The 27,712-nt window shown below is 39.7% G+C and overlaps 1 long non-coding RNA gene across 1 annotated transcript in view; it reads right to left on the reverse strand.

Annotated features, from left to right (window-relative positions):
• Window positions 1-26,368, reverse strand: part of LOC116046945 — a 76,829-nt gene extending 50,461 nt beyond the window's left edge. Inside the window, exon 1 of the long non-coding RNA XR_004104268.2 lies at window positions 25,578-26,368. This is a non-coding gene — a long non-coding RNA (uncharacterized LOC116046945). The remainder of the gene's footprint in view (window positions 1-25,577) is intronic.
• Between the last annotated feature and the right edge of the window lie 1,344 nt (window positions 26,369-27,712).

Below are 27,712 nucleotides of genomic sequence, written 5' to 3' on the forward strand. Positions count from 1 at the left end.
CGTAGAGGTTAGTCAGATGTAGTGCAGCAGTGCAGACACTGACAACATTTGATTGAGTTCTCCTGGGGGCTCAGTGCCTACAGTATTTTCTGTAGTACATGTTTTTTTTGGATCTTTTAAGAGCAGTAATTATTAGCTCTGTTATTTTACAACAAAGGCAGGTCCAGATTACCATGGATCTTAAGAGAAACAGGATTCTTGCTGAACTCCTAATGTTTTACACCCATGATCCGAAGGAACAATAAGCTCTAAGTTGTTTTAAAAACGCCTCAGATGTTAGTTTAAAGCACATGGAAGGTTTTAGATTGCCATGCACTTAGGAGAAGCAGGATTCTTGCTGGATTACTGGGTGTACATGACATTTTTTAAACTCATTATTATTTATGTAAAACATATAAATTCTGGCAAGAGATTTGTTTTTTGGCACACTCGAAGAGGACATTACAAAGTGATGCAGTGTTTCTGCGGTTCAGAATGTTTTGCTGCTGGTGTGATCTCATTATTTCTCCATTTCTGCCTTCACCGACCTATACAGAAACTCAAACTCAGAAACTGTTAGGGGCAGCAGTAGCTGGACTTGAACGCTCCAGTTCCCATGCCTAGTCCCTTCACCCCAAGTACGCAGTGTGGATGGGTAGCTGGAGAGGTGCCATTTCAGGAACCGAACCCCTAACTTCTTGGGCACCATCCTATGAAGCAGCCCACTCTCTCTGACATCTCTCCACACATGAATGTGTGTGTATTTCGGGCCTGTGTGTGTATAAAATAACAACAGAAGGAATAACACTACATCTGCCCAAGAGGGATTATTAATTAGCAATACCTTCTTTCTCACTTCGTTCCATTTAAAACTTGTTGAGGGAATTTTATCATATCAAAAAGAGATAAAGACACTGCACGAGAGAGTGAACAAGCAAGAAAATCAAACTAAATAGAAATGGTTTGTTACTTTTTTGAGGTTATTACTAAATTAAAAATAGCTGCAGAAAAATCTCAGGAAGTGGCTCAGTGGTAGTAGCAGGCGCACATATACTGAGAGGTTTGGGCCTCGACGCAGAGGTCCAGGGTTCGAGTCCGATCTGTGACTATTTCCTGCATGTCTGTCCTGTCAAATTAAAGGTGGAAAAGCCCAAAAAATAATCTTTAAAAAAAAAGTTGTGTTGTTAGGACAGGCTGGATGCTGTCCTGTGCCAAATCTGTATTCTGACTATTAGAAGTAAATTAATCTTAAACCTGACTAATCAGCCCAATCCGTAAATGGGCACTAATGCATTGGGAATAAATAATAATACATTTATTTTACATAGCGCTTTAAAAAAGGTACTCAAAGGCACTTTACAAGGTAAAAATAAAGAAATACAATTGCAAGATCAGTATAAAAACATCAATAACAGCTAGAGATAAATAGGAAAAAGGTGCAGCAAAACAGATACAGTAACACAAACACAGAAACTACATTCCTTTGTGTTACTGCCTTGCACCCATATACATTGCAGTTTCCGGTGTCTATTTGTAAGTACCACACTCTTGTATTTGTTTGTGCCAACACCGAATCAAATTGTGCACATTTTTGCTCTTTGCACCACGGCCAAAACACATTACAAATCATCCTAACACAGACAGAGACATTAAGATAACCAAGACACAAAAATATGCAGAACAAGTCAGCTGTACGGGACTAATGATGTAACTGTCTGTTTTAATGGACAGACATGTTCTGGGAGGCTGACCTTTCTGTAACTGATAGTATTCATCATTCACCAGTAGTAGAGAAAATATTTTTCTTGCACTTTTTTTTTCATATGAATATGACGAAAAATGACACTAAGCGACATGAAGCTCAAAACAAATGGGTGTTATGGATGGATTCCATAGTAACACAATATTTAGCATATTTACATTAATGCTACTACTACTACTTACTACTATATTTATTCAAAAATAAAAAGTAGTGGGGCGACCTCTAGCTCACCCAGTAAGAGCGTGCGCCCCATGTAGGCTGAGGCCTTTGCAGCGGCCCGGGTTCGAATCCGAACTGCGGCCCTTTGCTGCGTGTCATCCCCCATCTCTCTCCCACCTTTCCTGTCTATCCACTGTCACTCTGAAATAAAGGGAAAAAAAGCCCCCCAAAAAATAAATTCAAAAAGTTGTGTAAAACAGTTCCCTAATTATTTCACAAAAAGGAGCTTGCGTATGATAATTGCCTACAGACCCTGGGTCCCAGACCTCCAAGCAGCTGATGCTCACGCCCTGATCCAACGGCAAGGTCTGCAGAGTTGCATAAGGTGCATCAGGTGTGTTCAAAACACAACCAGATGACTATGTTATTAACTACTATTGTTGTGTATTATTATTTCCACTGCTCTGGGCCAATCCACTGATGATGATGCCACACAGAAGCATTAGCAAGAAGCACAGAAGTATTAGCAAGTCCTCTTGTACTTTATTTACTAACTACTAACAGAAAACAGAAAAAAACGTGTCGATAAACTACAGCACCCCGTGGCATCCCATGCATTGACTCGTCCAGATGCTCTCCACATTGTTTTTTTCACATTCATACGACTTAGTATAGTGTATATACGCCTGTATATCGGCAGGAAAAAGCCTGTAAAATAAGCTTTTTACCATAAAGCATATTTTTGGATTTAACACCTTTTTAATCACCAACATTTTGTTTAGTAACTGTAATTTAATCACACATTTTTTCTTTATTATGTATTGCCGTGACATGTAACTAGTTACACACCAACACTGGTGGTGGGTCATGCAGATCATACAGCACTTCACCGAACCTATGCGTTGGTTCATTTTATGATGTGAATACAGACAATTAAAAACAGGACAAAGGAGGCTTCTTCTAATGAAACATTACAAAGAGATAATTGATGTGTGGTTTCTACGTTTCACTCACTTTCATACTACTATGAATTCTTCCTTCTTTCATGATCAGCAGACATATTTACTGTAAAGTCACTTTTTAACTCTAATCACATTTCTACTATCACATAACCCTGTGGTTAGTCCGCTTTTCTTTCACACCACAAACAAACCACACCACAGTCATATAGTCTATAACAGTCGGATTATCATATTAAAAATATTACCTGTATTATAGTGAATGGTGATATGGCACACCCCTAGTTTAAGGAAGAAGCAGAAAATGAGCAGGAAAGGACTGCAGCACTCTCACACAGGACACCCACACACATGATGTGCTCGACTGGCACATGTTCATCCTGCGTTTCACCCTTTCATACGTCTAATCTTTAGCTTTCACTGTTCACAGAGACTCAAGTTTGCGCCTGTAGTTCCATACAAAACTACTGCCAAAACACAGAACTACATCAAAGAGAATACAGCAACCCAAAATTCACACCAGAGGTGAGATGTCAGTGGTGTGTAAGCACTACAGAATGATCCATCCTTTTAATTATACCACGACTCAGTCATAGCATCACTTCATCTTCAGAAGCTGTTGTCCCGAGGAGCTGAAAGGACAGCCATCTGCCAAATGGTTTTACACTGGATCATTTATCTATATATATATATTATATACATATTATATATACAACTGGTAACATTTTCAATGCTGCGTAAATTTTGCTTCACACAATCAGCACAACAAAAGTCAGTCAGTGCGTTTAGATGCACAGCAGTAACCGGGTTATGCCAGTTCTCCCCGTATACTGTACATGAGCAGGAAAGAATGGAAAGAATGGCGGGAGTAACTCTACCTCCAATACAGCAGGTGGCGCTCTTCCAACGCACAACTGGTCAGAATAAGCATTTTTCTTCCAGTTGACCTATGTCAAAATTACACCAACCGGCCACATAATAAGTAAAATGTATTCATTCACACACTCTTGTCACAGCGTAGGAAAGCACAGTGCTCTCGCCAGATGACTTGTTGACTGGTTGACTTGACTGGTTTTAAACACGTTAACGTTGTGAAATGGTGGCAGTTTGCTTATGTTTAGGCACCTAAACTACTTAGTTAAGTTTAGAAAAACATTGTGGTTTGGGTTCAAATCAGACGCTACATCACTTCCGGTTATACAAGTGACACTAAACGTGACGTTCGTAAAGTCCCCCCCCCCCCCGAGACCGGCCTCCTTACACAGAACTTGGTGCTCTTATACTTCCTCAACTTACTTCCTGCTTTACTCCTGTCATAATTACTATGACCACTAGAGGGAACTGCCACTATAAACGTTAATATGAGTCGTAATTGCTGCTTGAACAAATGACCTATGAGAGCATTTCTCTGGGGAGGACAGTCTCTCTTAGACGGATGTCTGGAAACATCTGCAAAAGATTGCCAGGGACGGCTCACACATGCAAAAAGACAGTTTCCAGTTTGTTTCATTTGACGAATAAGTGACAGACGTCTACAGATGCCTTATAAAATGCAGGCAGTGTGAATTGGCTCTAAAATCAATTAAATTGAAATTTCAGTTTCCTTTCTTCCCTGTGCTCTCATTTGTGTAGGTAGAGAGGACTAGCTAAAGCTCTCTTCAACATAGCACCACTTTTTCATCTCCACTAGAAGAGTAGGAGAGACCTGCTACTAGGGCTGTGCTCGATTGAAGAAATTCTTAGTCGACTAACACTCATTCAATTGTATCGACTAATCGATTAGTTGATTTAATCGACAGATCTGTAAATCTGAGTTTCTCCGCAAAGAGTCATGCAAAAGCACCACTTTAATTCTTGTGTTTACCAGAGATGTGCTCGTACGTTTCTTGGAAATAAGTCATTCAGCATGAAAAAAGCATAAAACATGACTAATCGACTAAAGAAATCTTAGTTGACTAAGACCAAAACGACCGATTAGTCGACTAATCGACTAAGAGGGAGAAGCCCTACCTGCTACTTTGGTCCCTGCAAACCTGTCTCTTCTCTCCCTTATTGGTCCAACAACCCCCGGACCTTTTCTCCCTTCTCTGGAGCAACGAACATGTGCAACAGTGTGTTCTGTTAATATGTTTCATAAAGCATTGCCCCACACTGCACACACCCATCTTGTATTCATGTTTTTTTCCTGCTTTAAGGAATAACATTAAAGCTAAACTGCCCCGTCTATCATCTACAGAGAGAGCTATTACACTTTTCAATAGGACCTATTTACATTTACATGAAGCCATAAAAATACTTTTTAACTACCGATCAAGCTGTTTGCATTCAATGCATTCTGAGCAGGATTGAGCAGGTGTGTGACACAACTATAAGTCCTAGTAAGGTTTGAAACAGAATTTCACAATGAAGCTTGATGGTTGCAGACAAGACCCCCGCTGTCTTTCTCCTCCCCCTACAATGCAGCCACATTTACAACACAGAAGTCACAGAAATACCCAACAGACTAGGCCTGCATGGTATGAGGAAAATCTGCTACGTGCGATAACATTGTTCTGTGTTGCAATATAGATGGGACTTGCGAAAAATAAACAAATATTGAAGTGTGCATATCAGCTATACATTTCCTATGTCAGCCTGGCTGTCTTTAAATTCAGAACCGGATTAGAATACACTATTTTAAATGTTGTTTATAGAGCAGCAACGTCATGGTATAAACTCATTAATATGTCACTGCAAACAATCTAAAATGTCAATAAAATAAATCATATTCCTGACATCAAAATACTGAGTGAAGTTTAGAAAGAATGACAGTGTTTCCTTTAGGACTTTGTTTAAGCAGTGGGGGTAAGTCCGAGCACTGCGCGAATAATGCACCTAAAATACAAACGTGAGCAAGGGCGTTCAGCAATCGCTATTATATCGAATCAACAGCCACGTGCAATTTAGTTAGCAGGTGAAGAACACAAACAACGAAAATCACCAGTTAACTTAATTTAAATTGGTTTGGTTAAATGAACTGACAACATAAGTTATACGACTTACAGTTCTCAAGGACGTACACACACGATCTCAACTGGCTTATCATCCGGACAGCGTCTCTTTTTCCTTTCTCCCTTTTTCTGCTGAGTGACGTGCTATTCTCCGACATGCACTCTAACCATGCAGCCCTATTTCTGATACTGTGGGGGGCAGAAATGTTGCGGTGGGGGGCCGCCACGGTCAAATCAACATAGAGGAAACACTGAATGAAGAGCACAGACATCAATCCTAGATGCTTCCCATTGAAATACATTAGGTGCTGACCATCACAAAAAAAAGAGATAAACATGTCTGTGTACACGAATCAATAGATTAAATTACATGAACATTTCACGAACTGCCGTGAAACTGGGCTGTACATTTAGCCAGAGCCAGTTGATCTCTGCCTCTCTTTTGTCCAAATCACATACTTCTGAAGCTCAACCATTTTAATTATTGTGATTGTTCCACAAAATAGGTAAATGCCAAGAGATGTCAAATTAACAGTTCCACCCACTACAGAATGAAGTCAAAATAAAATTAAAGCTGCAAGCAGCGATGGACGGGCCCTCTGCGCGTGTTGGGGTTACTGGCGGACGCCACTCCTTGCGACCGTGCATTTGCGCGGCACTCAGACACTGCAAATCATCACCAATGAAGAAGGAAGTCTCTGCTGAGTTCAATGACACCTCACACAAGGGTCTACATCAAACGGGTCATAAGTTATAAAAAGGGGGCGTGGCTACAGAATAGGGGGCGGGTCAAACCATCACCAATCAAAAAGAAACTCTGCTGAGTTCAATGATACCTCACACAAGACTCTACCTTAAATGGGTCACCAGTTATGAAAGGGGGCGTGGCTTAAGCATAGGGGGCGGGCCAAACCATCACCAATGAAGAAGGAACTCTCTGCTAGTTCGAAAACTAATTTCGAACTTTCAATTCAAAATGGCAGACTTCCTGTTGGATTTAGGGTATGGCTCCAATTATGTTTTTTGTACGTCTTGACATGCTACATATGTGTACGTTTCGTGAGTCTATGTTAAACGTACTGCAGGGGCTCAATTTTTGTAATTTTGTAGGGGGCGCCAGCGAGCCATTTTTGTGCGCCTATTCCCAAAACCTTTACAATACGTACATTTTCACCAGAATTGATGCGACCGCAAATTTTGGTGAGTTTTTAAGTATGTTAAGCCCCTCAAAAAGGCGATTCATTTGCTGGAAGGAAAGGAAAGGAAGAATTCCTTCAGTTTCAACAGGGCCTTCGCCGCTGTCGGCGATCGGGCCCTAATAATGTCTAAATACTATCTATTTCTGCCAACACTCTATGTCTTTCAGGGAGCCTCCTGATCCAGGGCACTACCCTGTGTTCTTCAGTTTTGCAGTCTACCATATCTACATTCATATTTTTATTTAAGCTGCTTTAAATTGCACTATTTCCAGATTCCTTTCAGACAATTACAAAGCTATAACAGCTGTCCTTACCGACAGAGGGCCCTATTTTTGTGGTGGACCAGCGCAAGGAGCAATCCGTCGCTGGTATGTTCCTGACCATGAAATTGGCTTTGCCCGTCTGTCTGGTATTTTGGTGCCCAGCACACAGCATGGTGCACAGGTGGGAGGAGAGTTGAATAGGGTCTTAGACTGCACTGAAAATAGACGTCATAGAAATAGTTTCTGATATAACGCCACTGCTGACACTTTAATTCTTTCAACAACAGCAAACAAAACACTTGGAGCAAATATGCTGCAATAATGGAATCATGATTAAAACCTAAATGTGTGACATTTCCAACCTGAGATAGAATAGAATTAAGATGGAAAAAGCATCACAATGATGTGGTCATATAAATGTCTTCACCAAATAATTTTTCATTATTCATTGTATAAATTAACTGTTAATAAACATGTTTGATGGTGTGTGTACCAGACAACATCCCTCTACATTTGTTGAGCTGGTGTTGCATCATGCATCATTGTGATTGGCAGAGCTGTTTCAGAGCGATGTGAATTGCCTGACAAATACAGGTGCACTAGGAGATGCCCACCCAGGACCTATGGTTTTGAACCTGTCGTTGCCCTTAAGTAATGGATCTAAATTCCATGTATTTCTTTTTCTAAAGGGTAGTGTTGAGGAAAGGGTATACTTTCTTTAAAATATGCTGTTGTGATGTCACAAAGGGCTTGGCGATATGACAAAATATTAGGGGTGTCACGATTCTCCAAATCGTTGATTCAATTTGACAATCAACAAATTTAGGTCAAGATTAGGGGTGGACCCGCATATTCATTCGTTAGGTAGTTTGGGGTTTTCAGGCAATTTAATGAAGGTACACACAGCACAGTATACAGTGTATACAATTATTGGCTGTGTGTAATGTTAACGGCACTGCCTGGCTGAGTCCTCTCCGAGTCATGCTCAGCCCCACAGTGCGCTGTGCTTCATCACAGGTAACATATTTCTCACTCACAATTGCATCTTATATTAAAAGGTGAAATGGTCCTCCTTAACACACAGCATTGCATCGTATTTACTTATAAGGCTCTACTGCAAAAACTAATTACCTCTGCTCATACTTACAATGTCGGACCACAGGGCATTTCAACATAAGCTGTACGTCTTGTAAACAAAAGTGGGTTCAAATACTACACTGCACACAAGTGGAATGTGCTCCAAGTAACATTCTTCTATTTCACCTGAACATTTTAAAATGTTGTACTCATGTATTTGCAGTTGTAAATTATTTTCTCAACGTTTTAATAGACAGTATTATATTAGCAAATGTAGACTAACACAAAAGTAATCCCTCTCAATTATCTAGAAGTGTGGGGTGGTGTCGGTATCTGCAGACATTGCCCTCTACCTAGATTTTCTATTTTCTTCTTCTTTTGCTGAGTTCAGGACGTTTGTTTGGATGTGCAACAGCAGAGAGCCTTTGGGCTCCTCTCTCTCTCTCTCTCTCTCTCTCTCTCTCTCTCTCTCTTGCTGAGGTGGGGAGGAGGCCAGCTAGTAATAGTAATAATTGTAGTAATAATAGTATCAATAGCGATACTCACTACATATTATATGTTACTGTGAAAATGTATTATTGTGTGAATTATCTGTGCGTTTGTCTATGCTTTTTATTGTTATGTTTATTTTGTACACAGGTCTCTCTTACAAAAGGGAACCTGACATTAATTAGACTACTTGTTTTAAATAAATGATTAAATATATGTTTTTTTCAAGTATTTAATTCACAAAGAAGTATACTATGTATTCTCAACTCAACTCAACAGATGATTTTTGTGAAGACAGATGCTATTTTCGCCTCCTCTGCATTGCATTAATTGCAGCACTAAATAAGGAAGTAGGCTACTCTAGTATCGATTTATGACCATTATAGGACAAACGGAGAACATTTCTCTTTGTTTAATATCATTAAAAGTAAAGTTAGGTTTTGCTGTCCGCTTCCCGACTCATTTTAACAGAGAAAGAGAGTGGTCTGCGCAAGACAGCGCCACAGTCAACTGCACGCTGCGAACGCATATGTGTCTCGGCCAAGAGACGGGGGGAGGGAGAGAGAGAGAGAGAGAGAGAGAGCGGCGGCGGTACTCTCTAACGTTCTAACTGGGTATTACATGCAGCTTTTTTCTTCCGCTATCGTTCTGCAAAAGTAAACTCAGAGTCAACTTTGGAGAACAGCCTGGGGTTGATCTTCTATGCTAATTTCAAGGCTGCTGCTCTGCACTTATGTACTGATATCACGAGACACTTTTTACCTCGACGAAAGATTCGTGGGGACGAGATCTCGTCACACCTCTACTATGTATTTATTGAATTACCAGAAAACATGCTATACATTGATATACATGACATGTATCGGGCTAGAAGATTTTGGCTATATCGCCCAGCCATACACATAAATATAAAATAATGAATTAAATAGGGTACAAATTAGAGCACTATTCATCTGAAAGAAATAAGTCATCTGAGAAAAAGGTAAACCTAGAAACTGTTTTAACCGATCAATTGACCTTTGACACTGTAATGCTGGATCTCACATCAAAAAATTGCAGAAGTGAGTAGCATCCATATCAAGCTATACTACCTCACAAGTTTATCCATAACAGTAACTTTGCAAACAAAAAGTGTCTAGTGTAGTCTCACACATGCCAGAACAGCCCTCACTGTCACCTTCTGCCACTCTTCAGCTTCCGTGTTTTCTGCCACTGGGGGCTCTAACCTTTGCTGTGCCCACCAACTCTCTTAGAACAGGTCGACTTGAGCCCTTGAGGGAGTGTCATCCATGTTCCAACCCCAATAGAAACAGCTGAAAAGCAATTTTAGGCCACGTACGTTACATAACCTGCCACTTTAACAGCTGAAAAAAGCATCACAAGGCATCACCAAGACATAGATCTATAGACAATATAAACTCCACCGCAGTTACATTTCACAAACACACACATTAAAGCAAAAAGATTGCCTGCACAATTTGCCCACAGCATTACACACACACACACACACACACACACACACACACACACACAGCTACGTTGCTAGGCCACTCAGGGGTTGTTGACATCCCGCTTTGTACAGTGAGTTCCAACCGTCAATGACTTTGTTGTAGTACTCACCAGTCCACTCAACCTCTCTTGTCCCACTGTGACCCACGGCTGTCACAGCTGTGACACGGATGGTCAAAACAGCCTCACGCACTTCACTGAATGTAGTTAAATGTAGTTAAATTTCCCTCCAGTAGAACCAACCATTAGCATTTTAGCTAGACCCATTATGCACCTGTTGGTCACCCAACATCATGGGTTTGCTCGCCGGGTGGGGCAATAAATCAGTTAATAATTAAGGTAGATGTAACCGTTTGTTACCTATGATGAGGTATTCCTAATCTTAAACATAGATTAAGTTAGGATGTAGGAATAATAACAATGTCATAATAATAGGACAACACCGGTGTTACGAATGCACCGCAAACGCACCACAGCTCCGCCTCTCCGGCTCTCCGGTTGAGCTTTTGCTGGCTGCCCATCTGGGTTGAGACAGGACTGTAGTTCATACTGAACCTCAAATTGTTTCTGTTGGCTGTTCCATCGGTATGTGAATTTTTATCAACCTCAGCCACCAATAAATGCCTGTAGTGTGTAAGACTAGAAAAGGTCTATACAAATGCAGTCCATTCATATAAATATTATGTTTAGTACAATTGGGCTGTTCAGACCGGCGTGGAGCTCCACGGTCGACTTGCAATCTAGTCTCTGGTTAAATTTATCCGCAAGTCGCAAGTGAATCTGGCAAGACAGCACATTGATAATCTATTCTAAACTATATAAATATATTATACAGTTTATAATATAAATCATCTGATATTGCACTTTTGCTTTTTCACTTTGACACCAAATCCTCATCTTCTCCCATCATCTTGTCGGTCTCATCAGGTGATGAGTGAAATCTGCCTCCTGCTCTGCAATGCTGCTGCTGGACAGAGCGGAGCAGACACTTTCACATTTAATTTTTTTTATAAAAGAAGCAAAACGACAGTGGGCGAGTAATGTATGTCTTGACACCGTGTCACACCGACTACTGCCGCAGCTATTGCGTAAGCTACTGGTAAATGGACTGCATTAATAGTTTTATTCTTTTCCAATTTTTCCTTCACACATTTTCACATATACACACACCGATAGCAACATTGGGATTGCCTATTGTCTATGATGAAATAACAATTATATCCAAAAAATTTCAGCAATTATGAAAATGGATGAGGAAATATTTCAGAATAAATATAGCCTTAATAAATTCTTCAATTGTTTCACAAATTGTTGGTTAATATGTATATTTTACACAATGTATTTATAGGATTATTTATTTGACTTACTTTTCACTTAAAGTTGACATACTGTTGATGTCTTCACAGTTAACAAGAAGACGTATTTTTACTGAAATGAGATCTACAGTCAAGGTCAGAAGCGTCACCACAGTGTGGCTGATGTCCACAAGAGGAAAGACTGACAAAGGATGAAAGCAAAGTGTGAGATGTGGTGAAGTGTTCTCTGCTACATGCATTTGCACATGAAATGGGTTGCTCATGCTGGTCCACACTGTTCATGACTTCCCATCTTTCCTTTTGCAATTGCGATACTGGACTGGAGCATGGTGAGATTTCAGACACGCACAGTACAGTACACACACACACTAGTGTTTAAGCCTGGCTGAGCACCAATGAGCCTGCATTAATGTAACCAACCAGCCAGCAAGAGGCACACACCACCGATGTGCTCAAACACACTGCATTTCACTGTTTGTGTGTGTGTGTGTGTGTGTGTGTGTGTGTGTGTGTGTGTGTGTGTGTGTGTGTGTATGTGCGTGCGTGTGCGTGTGCGTGTGTGTGTGTGAATGCTAATATAACCAGTCAGCCGGCAATAGAGCCACACTTTCAATGCAGGGTGGCAATGACCTTTTAGCACACTCATAAACACACAGCCATTTGGGTTGTATGTTTCTTTGCTGGATACATATCCACTTGCACAAATAGCTCCAGAGTGTAATTGAGGGGTTTTTGTTACAATGCTTCGTAACTTTAAAGAAGTTTAAAAAAAAATAAAAATAAATAAAAAAGCATTCACTATCGAGTAAAGGGAAAAGCCCCAAAAAATAATCTTTAAAAAAAAAAAAAAAAAAGCATAAAAAAGCATAAGTATATCTATATATGTATATAAGTCCGGTTCAGGATACTCAACGGGTGCCCGCAAGAAATCTCATCTCATCACATTGGTGTAAACTGGCAGCTTTCAGAACGTTGCAGACCGGCGCATTGCAAGTAGATTCCAAATCGTCTCGTCATGAATCTTTGGTCTGCACTGGGCTGAAGTACACATTTGTTGTCTGTTAATGTTGACTGGGGCTTTGCAATGACAGTACACAGCTGATTCTAGCAGTCACATCCATGTAGCAGCACAATTAGAATTAAAACATACAATATGTATGTTTTAATTCTAATTGTACTGCCGCGACATTCCATTGCCTTGCAGTGGACATTACATTTTTTTCTGATTCTGATAGGAGACTTAAAGTCAACTTCAAAGGTCTGATTTTTTTTTTATCAATTTTTTATGTTGAAAGTAAACATAAATTAACAGAATTTACAATAAAAGCTGTTTAGCTTTTATTGTAAATTCTGTAAAGAGCTGTGCAAAGAATAGAGGAATAGATAATCAATGACTAATTTGAACATTCATATTACAAATGATAGTATGAAAAAATGACAAGATAATCAATATTGAAGACAGATGATGAGGACAGATCATCTCAACATATGCTCTGGGAGAGCACTATTACAGCTCTGAAAAGGCCCGTTGACATCCTGATTTTTTTTGTTGAAACGATCAAACTGCCCATGCTTCAGTAGCCACATCCAAAATGCTATGAACTAGGTCTGTCCTCGACTAAAGAAATTCTTATTCGACTAACACTTATATGATTTTGTCGATTAATCGATTAGTTGATGTAATCGACAGAGCTGTGCTCTTTGAGAGGTGATTAAGACTAGAAAAGCACAATATAAATGTAGTTAATGAACCATCTGTAAAACTGAGTTTCTCCACAATTAATCCTGCAAAAGCACCACTTTAAATCTTGTGCTTACCAGAAATGTGCTCATAAGTTTCTTGGAAATGAGTAATTAAGCATGAATAAGCATAAAAAAAATGACTCATCAACTAAAGAAATCTTAGTCGACTAAGACCAAAACGACCGATTAGTCGACTAATCGACTAAGAGGTGGCAGCCCTACTATGAACCGTTGACTTTTCATTCTCCTCATTAGGAAAAATACCGTCTTTTTTGCTCTTGCGGCACAGAATGTCAACGTCACAAATATGAAATGTAAATAATGTGAATTTATAATGCATAAAAATATCTAGATTTTTAGCATTTATCTTGGTGATTTTTCTTCTTCTTCGTGTCTGGATTATAGTAGTGTGATACAGCACATTGTCATCAGAACAAATCTATTTGATCTATTTGTACTGACATCAAGACTTACAATTATATATGGCCGATATGGAAAAAATCGAATATCACGATATTGTTGACCTTAATATCGATATTGCGGCGATATTGTAGGGTTGACAATTGGTGCTTACAAAAAAATATTTACACTGAGATTTTTGATAAATGATCATCATTAATGTGTATATAATAACTAAGTGGGTAAAGGCAAATAATAGAAAAGAAACAGTCTGGTAAGTTCAAAAAATGACATCACTTTACTGTAATCCAGCCATTATAACCAGGGACAGACAACACTTGTGTCATATCACGATATTACGATATCCAAAATCTAAGACTAGGGTTGGGTACCGTTTGAATTTTTAGGATTCCGATGCCGAACCTGTACTTTTAAAACGATTCCGATTCCTAACCGATTCCTAAACCGATTCTTGAAAAACTGAAAAATGACATCAAAGAAAGGCTCTTTTATGGAGTTTTTTTAAAATTGAAAATTATTTCAATTTAACAATATATTATCGTTTTAAAGTACTTAAATATATAATAAGTAAACCTAAGTCACCTAACACATAACTACAATAATTTAACAAATAACAGTTACACTATTAACAAGTAACAACAAAATAAATGTTGTTGAGTTGGTATGCCAACCAGCTTCAAACTTTAGCAGTTCTTTTGCAGAAAAATTACCATATTTGCCTTCTCTGGCAAGATAAGACACCTCTCCTGACTTATGGCATGTCCTGCACAGGAGAAAACTCTCTCAGATGGTTTGAAAAGGCAGACAATTTGGGGAGGCTGTCCCACCCCCCCCCCCACCCCCCCCACCACCAGGCTCCAGGGTCTTGTCCTGAACGATAGACTAGCAGAACAAGTGTAATATGTTTACTAGCGATCACATTCAGTGAATGGTTAATATGCCTTTATGTCTGTGTTTTGGTGAGCCCAGAGGGAAAATATGCCATTTTAAAAGTAGCCTACATTTACGATAGCTATAGCTAACGGTAGACTACAGAGAAAGTGTGATATTTTTACATCCGTTTCGGAGCGTGTACAAAAAGCCGTCTATCAGCATTGATAGTAGAGTGCATGTCGGAGAATAGCGTGGACACGCGCTTCACACCGCGAGCGGGCACGTGTGCCACTCGTCGGAAAAGGGAGAAAGAAAAAAACAGTCTGCCGCTGTCCGGGGCGACAGAGGAACCGAAATTTGCATTTTAATCCGGTCCGAATACTACCGTTTGCGTAGGAACCCGTTTCGGTACCCAACCCTATCTAAGACGATATCCAGTCTCATATCACGATATCGATATAATATCGATATATTGCCCAGCCCTACTTACAATCACACAGTTGTTCCCTCACTCTCTCTATCTCCCCCCCCCCACACACACACACACACACACACACACACACACACACACACACACACACACACACACTGTCAGTGGAGTGTGAGGTCAAGTGTTGCTATCCATCAACTCTACCATGTGAATGTCAACTAATAAAGCCCCCTGAAGCTAATGTGTGCTTTGTGATATTGGGCTATATAACTAAAATGGACTTATGCCGCATTGGCAAAAGAGTAATTGAGTGTGTGTGTGTGTGTGTGTGTGTGTGTGTGTGTGTGTGTGTGTGTGTGTGTGTGTGTGTGTGTGTGTGTGTGTGTGTGTCAGTGAGATGAAGGGAAGATAATCGTACCATGTTGTGTGCTTTATTAGACAGCTTCACCTTGCTAATGTCGGTGAAGACTGTCAGTGTGAGTGAGTGGGGGGTTGTTTGGTTGTGTGTGCACGTAATCCTTTCGCTTATTATATCATTATGAAAATGGCTTTGTGCCATATATGTACAGGTGTCATGGACACATTACCTTATTCAGAAACGTATTTTACAGTATGTACAAGAAAATCTCTCTCACTTACAATGAGCCATAATATTGGAAATGTCACTCTAGTCTTGCTTCCTGAAAATCTACGACACTGGAAAATCAACGAGCATCTTTTAAATGGGCAACTATTTCCACCAAAATGTGTTTAAACTTCAATCAGAATGGTATTCTTGTCAGGGTGTAAACACCTCTTAAACAGAATTTATGTATTGGAATACTTTATTTTTTTTTTTATTAGAATCGGTTTATTCAAGGGCCCTCCCTGGTGATCAATTTTACAATACAAATGACAACATTTTAGTTGTAATTTTAATTAAATAATAAATTGTATGACTCAAAGATGTTGGTCTCATACTTTGGTCCAGTGAACATATGAAGTCAACAAAGTATGACTAAGCATAAAGCAGTGTTTTCTCTAAAACTAAACTCGCATCCAAGTCCACACAAGCCTGTGCCACACACCAAACAAATGTAAATCAAAAATGATTCTGCAGTTAAATTCTACAGTTTCTCAGCATGTTGGAAATGTGTCCTATTCTCCGGTTACTTCAGCTATGTTAGCTTCCAGCCAAGGAGCACCACATCACTGAATCCTGCTCATTTGTTGCTGGTCAACTTATAACATGCATGGCCTCTAAAATCTATGTAATGCAAACTCTTCACTTCATCGTGGGCGTAGCCTCAACGACTGCAGGGCAACTAAAATGACTCGGGCAAGGTTAGGGAAAGATTACTTGAAGTTTAAATCTTTGGATGGTCAACACAGTTACTTTCAAATGGGATGCAGGCCGTAGGCGTCAAAGTCAAGTGTTTTATATGCAGCCATCCTCTTCCACGATCTAAACACCATTACTATTTTGCTGTGCCATTATCAATATATGAATGTATATATATATATATATATATATATATATATATATGATGTTTCTTATTTTGCACACATAAATTACAAGAGAGAGGCTGCTGAACTGAATGCACTAGCAGGAGGTGATTGGCCAACACTGAACGGACAGAGAATTGCAGACCTGACACCAAATCCACGCACAATAATTACACATAGGCATCCAAATCAACACATGAAAGCAGTTGATGAGCAATGACACAAACAAAAAAAACGCCCTGCGAATGCTGATCAATCATGTTACGTGCATTTTTTAAAGATACATCACATTTTAAATTACAAATGAAAAGACATTAGATTATAATTTGGTTTTATGTAATGTTTTATGTAGTCACTGCAGCATTAGAAATGCCAATGTTGTCACATAGACTATAAAAATAAGTTTACAGTGTGCACCTGGACATGTGATTGTTGCACAACACAGCCAGAGTCACTTTGAAAGAAGTGGTGTCTCAGAAGCAGACCCCTCTGCGTCTACGCCGGACCCTACGCCGTAGCCTGACGTGCACCTCTTGAAAAATGTAACTATACGTCGCTCGGCCGTGGCTTGGTAGCGTTGCTTTTCCCCCGACTCATTTCCTGGTTCTCCTTCTCCATAAACAACATGAACTCAAGGAGAGGGTTAACTTTTCCTGCTCCAGATTTCCCACCGTGGTCAGAAAGAACAGGGGAGACACTTTGTTTCTCTCACTATGACTCTAGAGTCGGTACTCGCTCCGGAGCTAATCGCTGTCACTCTCTCACTTCTCCCTCGCTCTATCACCCACTCCCCACACACACACACACACACACACACACACACATGCCGGCTCGACGTACCCACCAGCGCACAAGTACAAACATCAGGCCACTTACGTAGGCTACGGAGAAAGCTCTGATGGAGCCTCCGCAGAACCATAAAATAAGCTTTACACTAAACAAATGTATCCAGTATAGCTGAGCCTTTAGGCTGCATGTAAACATAGGTGTTTAACCCAAAGACCACTTGATTAAGACATTTCCATTGATTTACTAGACATGCTAATTGTTCAGTGCTATTAGCAGCAAAGCATCACTCACAATGCTGCCTATATTAACCAGTACAGGCATATATCAGTAATACCAGCAGTATTATGAATAATAAAGGTATTGCAGATTTATTTATAGCTTAATTTAGATAAAAGTAAAAATTCTATAAATATTGCAGTTTTTTCCCCTATAATTGTACGGGCCACCCCCCTGCCAGGCCAGAAAAAAGTTCAGTTAATGCCAAAAAAGAACTCCATATATCCATTCCAGTGTTTACCCTCTATTCATTCTGCTGCGACGCACTGCCGTGAGTCCGTGACCGAGGCAAGTGTCTGTGGTTAGTTCACGTCTCTAATAACAGCAGGGCAGTCGAGTGTGATATCTAAACTGCTAAAGTCAGTTGAACAGGTGAAGAGGTTACAGATGGTAGTGAATGATACGCTAACGTGCTGACGGTTTCTGTGTTTTTGTGTTTTCAGCTGAGCTAGACAGAGAGTATTCCGTTAAAACAGATCGGTGATGCTGTTTTGCCCTCAAAGTTTTCTGTGAAGTTTGCTGAAAGTGATGTAATGTAGCCCCGGTGTGTTTTATGTGGACTGAGCACACTGGCGGACTCGGTTTAAAAATAGCTTTTTAAATGCTACATTGGTTACCGGTTATATAGTTACTTAGGAGGCAATTTGGCTTTGTGTGCTCTGATTAATTTGGTATGCAGTTACCACACCAGGATATGGATTTCAAAAAAGTAAGGAAAAAGGAAATGTAACAAAAAAAAAGTTATAAGTTGTTGGTAAGTGTTGAATTTGAGGATTGAATTTGGTGTGGTGGTAGCACGTGAGAACACATTAAAATGACTAATCCATAGGGGTGTAGAAGGAGGGAATTAAAGAAAGACGGTGAGCTCAGTCTTTTATCACATTCAAGCCTGAGTCTTGCGAAAGCTATGAGTTAAAAGCAGACGAAAATAAATAATAAAAAAGTGTTTCTTCTTTTCTTTTTCTTTTTTTCCAGAAATGAGTAATGCCACTTGGTCAACTAGAGCAATTTGTCATTAGCTTCAGAAGAAGGCTAAAGTGATTTACTGCTCTGGGGATGCATTGATCTATTATGTGCCCCCACAGTCAAATAAAGTCATCAAGTCCTTTTAGCTGATGCAGTGAAGCTGGTATTTGCAAATATTAACAAGTTACTACAAGTATCCTCTTTTTCCTGATGTTGCATCTGTAACATACTTTTCTAAAAAAAAAAAAAATAGTTGTGTTGTATTCCTGTAATGTCACCTCTATTTCTATCAGGCAGCAACATTCAATTAGTAAATTATTTCACACACATGATTTTTTTGCACACATGTTCACGCGCAATAGATGTGTGTACAGAGTACATCAGTAGAAACCCATTAAAAGCTGCTTATAATGGAAAATACCTTTAAGTAGTTTTATCACACTATGGAATTTACAGTTCAAAAAACTAAAACATTGCATAAATGCAATTGGTGCACAATTATTATTCATCCATTGCACTCTTTTTACTTTCTCACACACACACACAAACTATGTGCATACATTTTCGCTTTTAGGGCTCTCATGGTAATTAGTAAATACACACACACACACACACACATACACACACACACACACACACACACACACACTAACACACACACAAACTATGTGCATACATTTTCGCTTTGAGGGCTCTCATGGTAATTATTGAAAATACAGTCAGTCAAATTGGGTTTTTGCAAACTTCACAGGACAATGTAATGACTTCCATTCATTTATACAATGTGCTGAATGCAACTCCGTGATGAAAGTAATGCCAATTTAAAGCAACTATGTCACCTATAAGAAAAGTCCTCCCAAATGGGATGGGACATAATGCTACTGGGATTACAATGCAAGCGATCAGAAAATGCTACTTTCTAGGGCTGCACGATTAATCTAATCGCAATCGCGATGTCACTGCGATTACATAACCGCAACAATTGTGCCATGTGAGTTTACAAAAAGGTGTGCCTTGTGCGTGACACTCTGTGTGCACTGCACTCTCCACTTTGTAACACCTGTCACAGTGTTTGATGTAAACTCACTTTACATTGTGTTTGCTATCTCTTTTTCCTTTCGCTTTTCCGTCACACAGCCACTACGCTAACTCCGACACTGCTCACGGTCGCTCTTCTCGCCTCACCACTCAGGCACTGACGTCACTCACTCGCCTGCCGTTCTCACTCTCGCTACTGCCTGATTTATGGTTGTGTGTTGAACCTACGTTGAATCTGCCCTCTGAATTACGCTACAACGTAGATGTATTAAGCACGCTCCTCATAACAACGTCCACAGAAGATGACCAGTGACCAGGGTTAATGACTTGTGTGTTTAGGCAGTAGCGTGTGTCGGTTATGGTCACGTGAGTCTCAGAAGTGTAGTGTTGCAGAGCATGCAGACAACAGAGGTTGTACACAGTATATTTTGTAACTTAATCACTGGTACTAGGTTTAGTAATATTATATTACACCCATCTTGAATGTCATCGTTCATAAGGGCGTACAAAATGTAATAATTAAATAACTTTGTATTTTTGTTATTTAATTTTCTAAAATATTAAGTCTAGGTTGCATGGGTAGCTCACCTGGTTGAGGTGCGCCCCATGTACAGAGGATCAGTCCTTGCCGCAGCGGCAGCAGGTTTGATTCCTTGTCTCTCTCCCCCTTTCCTATCTTAGGTCTAATAAAGGCCTAAATGCCCAAATAATGAGCTTATATATATATATATATATATATATATATATATATATATATATATATATATTATAATATTAATTATTCTTAAGCTCTTTGTATGTAAAAAAATGTATTAGCTTATTTTCTGCATTTTCAAGAAAACTCATGATATCATTATATCGGCATCGCAGCATTGTAAATCGCAATCGCAATCGCAATATGACTTTTTCTCCAAATCATGCAGCCCTAGCCTCAGGTGACCTGAACATTATGAGGTGAAACGGTGTAGCCTGCGTTGCCTTGTACTCCAGAGGCTACAGATACGCGAGTCCATGACAGATAAATACTAGGGCTGCTGAAAAAGCCTGGGAATGCGCCTATAAGTCTAAGTCTAAGTCTAAGTCTTAATTTTGGGGGTCCAAATTAACAATATGGTCAATATCTATTTAACTTATTTACAATTTTAACACCCGGCTGTCACAACTGAGGAATTCTCGACCAAAAACACAAGTAGAAGCACGGCAGCAGAAAGTGCCTGACAGGTCTGCAGCATCCCTAACAACACTCTGACCAAACTAAAACACTGATTTTCAGTGAAGATTTAGACTTAATTTAGGCTTAATAACAGACACACACACACACACATGCACGCGCACACACACACACACACACACACACACGCACACACAATCAAGCTCTGCTGTTGGACAAAGGGCCCATTTATGAAGCTCCAGGTAGCTTTCATCAGCTGGATCTTCAGTCTGAGTACTCCCTGGACAATGAACACACACACACACACACACACACACACACACACACACAATGTGGATACATTTTCAGTTTGAGGGCTCTCATGGTAATTATTGAAAATACACACACACACACACACACACACACACACACACACACAGACACACACACACACACACACACACACACACCTAAACACACAATAAACAGCCCACAAGGTGTGTATATGTTTGTGTGTATGTTGTTGCTGAACTGTCTGTTAATATGTTAACACGAACAGTCAACCAGCAAGAGACACACACACACACACACACACACACACACACACACACATTCACATACAATACACACTGTGTCTATGTTTTTCTCTTACAGTGGAGTATGCATAACTCGAACAAATGCAAATTCAATGCAATCATGATGGTGTGTATGTAAGCATATATGCATACAGACAAAATACCGACACATTTAATTAAAAGACACTGATACAAAAAGTTCCCTAAACGTTTCTTTCTCTTGTTGCTTTGACCGTTTTATTACGTTCGCTTTTGGTATAGATTTTGATGTTGTTACAATTAACTGGTGATCAACCATTAAACATAAAAAAGAACTAGCATTTACTATATTAGAATATGCAATGAAAAAAGAAATATATAGAACCCAGAGGACTGTCCTGGTCTGAGTATTACAAGTGTATATAGTACACTTAATACAATTGTGTTAAAACAATCACTTGATTGTAGCGTGAGGTCATTTAAGAGATTTAAGAGGACAGAATGCTATACTGGGAAGCTCTAACATGCAGCACTATAAAGAACAGAGTAACTCAAAATGAAAGTGGACAAGATGTTCACGGAGATGTGTTACCTATCTAGTTTACAGCTGTGCAAGTTGATTTTGTACTGTGAGAAACTAATTTGAAACAGATGGTTGTCAAGATGGCAGTGAAAATGCTCCCAATGCTCTGAGTTCATAATCTACCATAATCACAATAACTGTGTTGCATCTAAAAAGTATGAATTGGTGTGTACTGTGTACTGTATCTGGTATAATACAGAACACATACGTCTACCTGTCTCGCTCATCTGTTCTATTAAACCTGGAACTGTCACGTACAATTGTTTCTTGTCAAACGCTGTCTTTCTCATGAAATAAAACCAAATACGTCTTTCACTTACAATCTGCACCTTTCTTCTTGTGTTTAGTGCGGGGGCTGCCTGAGCCATGAACACCACTCCGCTCATTTGACCTTCCTCTTTAGCCTGGAGTTATGAGTAATGACTGTTCTGTAGCGTTAGACTGCTGTGGTTAACAGTACAGATTCAAACAAGCATAGTTTTGCTTAAGGTACCACTAAATATCCTTGTTACTAATATGGCTTCACTTGCACTACAGTGTGCCCTCATTGAGACTTTCACTGAAGAACAGTACCATGAGCCCGGGCAATTCTATCAGTCTGCTGTAATGCAGACACAAAAAAAGGAAAAGACAAGTCTCTATCATACACACATGAATACATAAAACCAAAATTCAACATACACACATTCTAGATCACCACAGTATCCAGTCGTAGATCACTGTATCAATATTACATTAATATAATCTTGTTCTAAAATAACTCTCTGCATATATGTACATTGCAGCATATATCATCAGCATTTATAAACGCTACACAACTCTTGTGCTTCTATACAGGCAGACCACTGCACTCATTTGATCACCTTTGTCATCGTGAGCGTGAAATGATGACGAACTGTATAGCAGAGTTGTTCCGATACCAATACCAGTATCGGAAATGCCTCCGATACCGCCTAAAACGCCAGTATCGGTATCAGTGAGTACTCAAGTCTATGCACCGATCCGATACCACGTAATTTAGCCCTTTTCTTTTTCCTTTATGTCTGACTGTCAAAAACTAGATAATAAAATAAAGTTATCTGTGTGTATTTGTACCTGAGCCAGGCCATACAACATTGATAGCAATCGTATCACATCCATACAGGGTTAGTAGTATACAGCTGTTAAAAAGAAATATATATTTTTTTTATTTACGCACTGGTATCGGATCGGTACTACGCAAGCTCAGGTATCAAAAATATTATCAGGAAGGAAAATACTGTATTGGAACATCTCCACTGTATAGTTTACTGAACAAACCCAACTTCTTTACGTTGACTCATCAATACCATTTTATCAATAACACACGCAGTGCAGATACAGCCATCGTTTAAAAAAGAAAATGTGTGATATGAATATTGTTTTAATAGTTTCATTGTACTCAAGGTCACAGTTACCACACCCTTCACCTTCGCAGTACTCTACTGACGGCGCCCACACTACATAGTGTTGTACAGTAACTACAGGAGCTCCAATGTCTGAGCAATAACGCTGCAATTTCATAAAGCTACTGTACAGTTCATGCAAAAATGTTCCATGACATGTTTCTTCAATATTGTATCTGCTTATCCCAAAGCATAACAATTAAATGGGACAAATATTTAGTTACTACCTCTACCTTTCAAGTGCAGTGAAGAGACAGTGCATGCGCTCTCTATTTTAGAACACACAGGGAACAAGGGAAGGCAAGAGAAAATGTGGTCCAAACAGTGGTCCAAACAGTGGGTAAGTTCACAAATAAAGTGACAGAAAAATTCTAAATAGATTGCACTTTTGTTAAAAAAAAAAAAAAAAATGCAGAGTGCACAAACCCTCTATAAGGTATTTTACATGAGAGCAATTAAGGATATCACAGGACATACATGGGTTAGCTGCCCGAACAGAGCGGTGAGAAACGATAGAGACATGGAAGATATGAAGAACGAGGAGAGAGAAACAACTCAGTGTCTACCTTGCCGGTTTATCCTTGACTACAATTTGAATTTCTATGGTTGCAATATTATATAATATAGTCTGGCATCACCTTTTACTCTCTCTCTGTGTCTCTCTCTCACACAAACACACACAAACACACAAACACAAACACACACACACACACACACACACACACACACACACACACACACACACACACACACACAAACAATACAAGAAAAGCCTCTAACAATTCCTCAAAATTCACCACACGCTAGATGCAGGCATTCCTCTTCCAAAATGGGGTCTTATTTGTAATCAGTACCAGAAACAGAGGTTAAACTACTTAATCATAATCTGTCATATTATATGATGGGGTTTTTTGTTTTTTTCTCAAAGTATGTGCAGGAACACTTAGAGGAGGAACAGTTTAATTTCAGAGTTATTTAATTCACAAGAATTTGCCTCAATTACAGAGTGCAGGAGAATGACAGGTATTATAATAATAGGTTTCACTCTCACCTCTATTACAGTTTCTCTCCAGTTCTAAAATGCATTAATAAAATCACCATTGAATATCTTCCCATACAGCAGTCTGGAATTTAATTAAATAAAATTGTGATTTGGTATAATTATTTTTATAATAAATTATTTATTTGGTAGATGTGCATATGAAAACACTTGATAACACACACACACACACACACACACACACACACACACACACATAGAAAATGTCCCCACGTTTTGCTATGCAATCGTTTTTAAAGGCTAAATAACTCAACATGAGTTTTCTTTCATTTTTTCTTTTGTTCAGCCCACTCCGAAACCAATAGCCCCTCTCCTCTTATCTGCCCTGTAATGTCCCTCCTTTTACACTAAAATACCTGAGCTACAGTATGAAATTAATCGCCTTTATTAGTCCACTTTTCCTCAGTATCGCTCTCTGCAATTTGCGACCAAATGTTGACAATGAAGCACGTCATGAACTGAAAATCTAGCCACGAAACAAATCTGAAGTAGCCTACGTAGAAAACGCCATGTTCGCCATTCAAAAAAATGTAAATTGAATTCGCCCCGTGTAACCGGCAAAGGTTACGGCATAGTTAATTAAGATTCAAGGCATTTTCTAAATGTAAAGTAAAGAGGTCACCATTCGGCATATCATTCTTTAAGAAGCGCTAAGTCTTTTTAAATAAAATCAACTTTTATAACAGGTTCTCACTGCTGGCTCGCCCGCTCATCTAGTTGTAGGTACAAGACGGTGGTTACAACAAGCGAACCAATTAGAAAAGTTACAACTGTAATAAGCAAGTGCTGTTTTCTTTTTTCTTTTTTAATTGATGGCGAATTGAAGAGCGGCTAATGGTATTTTAATGCTCTCTAACATTCCTTGTGTGGTGCGTAGCCTATCAACATGCCAAGCAGCAGTGACCTGCCATTTTAAACGGAGAGAATGGCATCTGTCGTAGATACGACATTAGCCTTAAATTAACCTCGGGATGTTATCCAGATAGGCTATGCTATTCAAATAAACATGGCGTGTTTCATTACATGTGCCTTCTCTCTTTTTTTCTGTTTTGGTCATGTTCAGTGTTAGTCAGGGCTGTCCTACCTGTTCGTCCCAGCGTGGGGGACCCTCCTCTTCCAGTTTACAGCCACCGTCGGGTAGCCGGTTATTTTCTTCCACTTTTTTTCCACAAAAAAAAAAACTTCCTCCACTTGTTCAGCTTATCGATTTTAAATGTCAATAGTGAAATTGACCAAAAAACATAACTAGAAAAGGCGCATTCAGAACACCACGTTTGACGCTCAGTCCGTTTCACCTACTTTACTCACTTCACTCAAAAGAAAGTGTTTTTTCTTTCTTTTCCCGCGGAGTGTTTTACGTTTAAAATTGTGGCCGATGTTTTGTTAAACGCAACGCTGCGCGTGGACCAACCCAGGGAGGCTCGAGGACAATATATCCAAGGCAGCACGGCGCGCGCGGCTGTCAGATCAACGCACGAGTGAGGTGAACGAAGTGTCGGCTGCAGATCAAAGGGTTCTCTTGTCTCTACGGCGCGAGGGGGGGACAAAATTAAAAATGAAATTAATTATTAAACCTTGATGTTTTTTTCGTCCATAGCGTCCTTTACTTTTGGAAAATAAATCGCTCAGCTGGTCAAACACCTTTCCCCCTTTGCTCTCTCTACTCTTTCCTCGCGCTGCCCCGGCCGCCCGGCGCACGCGGCAGCTCCAGTAGGTAAGCAGTCTCTGCAGCACAGACACTGGGAGAGGGAGAGGGAGAGAGAGAGGGAGGGAGAGAGAGAGAGAGAAGGAGCGAGAGAGCGCGCTCCGGTAAAACGGAGAAACGAGCCTGTCCTCTGTTCCTGCTGCCCTCTGTGAGTGTGAGCCGGCGCGAGCTCATCCCCTCTCGGTAAAAGATGATGATACGCCAAGCGAGGCAGAAACGGAATGCTGGGGATCCCCTGCTGAGTCCAATCCTGACGTCTCTGCCGGTGTGCCGGCGTGCGCGTGTGCGTGTATGTGCGTGTGGTAAGGGTCAGCCGTGACTTTGAACTGTACGCCCTGACTGTGACAGGTGACAGCGGAAAGCGAGAGCGGCACAAGGACTAAAGACACCCGGTTGATGAGGTGGTTATTCCCGCTTTTAGTCTGACTGTAGTGTGTACACACAAGCACAACAATAAGATGGTATAAAACTGATATATATATATATATATATATATATATATATATCCTAGGGTCTGACCATACACCCACACCAGTAGCCTATGTTGTGTTATGCTCTGATTAAGTTCCGATTTTACACCGAGTGTAATGAGAACTTGTCTCCTCAAAGCAATGACTAAGTGATCCTACAATACTTCAACGAGGCTGTGAATATATTATGATTGCAATTCCAGCTGGATTTGGTGACTTTTCATAATTAATTTCATATTTTTTAGACTTGCACAACACATTGTGATGGATAGCCTACACCGTAGAGACTGTTTTTTTTTTTTTGTTTGTTTTTTTTAGCAAAAACAAACTCAATGTCATCCACAAACCACAAAGTAAGTGTGTCCTGTCACAGCGCGTTCACATGCTGTGAATTGTTCTCTTTTTTCCCTCCGTTGTATTTAGCTTCTTAAAGCCAGGGTAACAAATGAAATGAACATTATGTTAGCTGTTGATGAGCATTCTATTTCATTGTTTTCACCATTTAGCTATAGTGAACAACAGTGTTTAAATAACCATTAAGTTATTCACCCCAAAAAGGATTTTCTGCCTAAAGAAAGTTGTCAGTGTGGAAGTATTCTGTTTTTACAGAGAGGAAATATTGCTACACTGGCACAGACAACCGAGATATAAAAAAAAAAAAACTGTATTAAATGACTGCTTCAAAATGCAAAAGAGTATTGTAACAACATAACCTTTTACCTGATCAATGGGGAACACACTGTGTATGATATGTTTTGAGTAATAAGCAAACATATATATAGTGTTATGTGCATATGTCTGTCTCATTTGAACTTTGTAGAGGGAACTCGGGGCTAAACCTTGACATTCTGGGGGAACAATCAGCCAGTGTAATTGATGGTGCGTTCGGTTGTTCATCTGTGACCAACAAGAGAGCTTTCGCAGTGTGTCGCATTCAATGAATAGCCGAGATACTCAAGCACTGCTTTCTACCTGCTTTCAAGCACTGAGATCATGCTTCTGAAATATATTCATGAAAAACTATTTGAAGCTGTGTCATGATGT

The sequence above is a fragment of the Sander lucioperca genome, chromosome 4 (assembly GCF_008315115.2).
Source record: "Sander lucioperca isolate FBNREF2018 chromosome 4, SLUC_FBN_1.2, whole genome shotgun sequence".
In the NCBI taxonomy this organism is placed as follows: Eukaryota; Metazoa; Chordata; class Actinopteri; order Perciformes; family Percidae; genus Sander; species Sander lucioperca.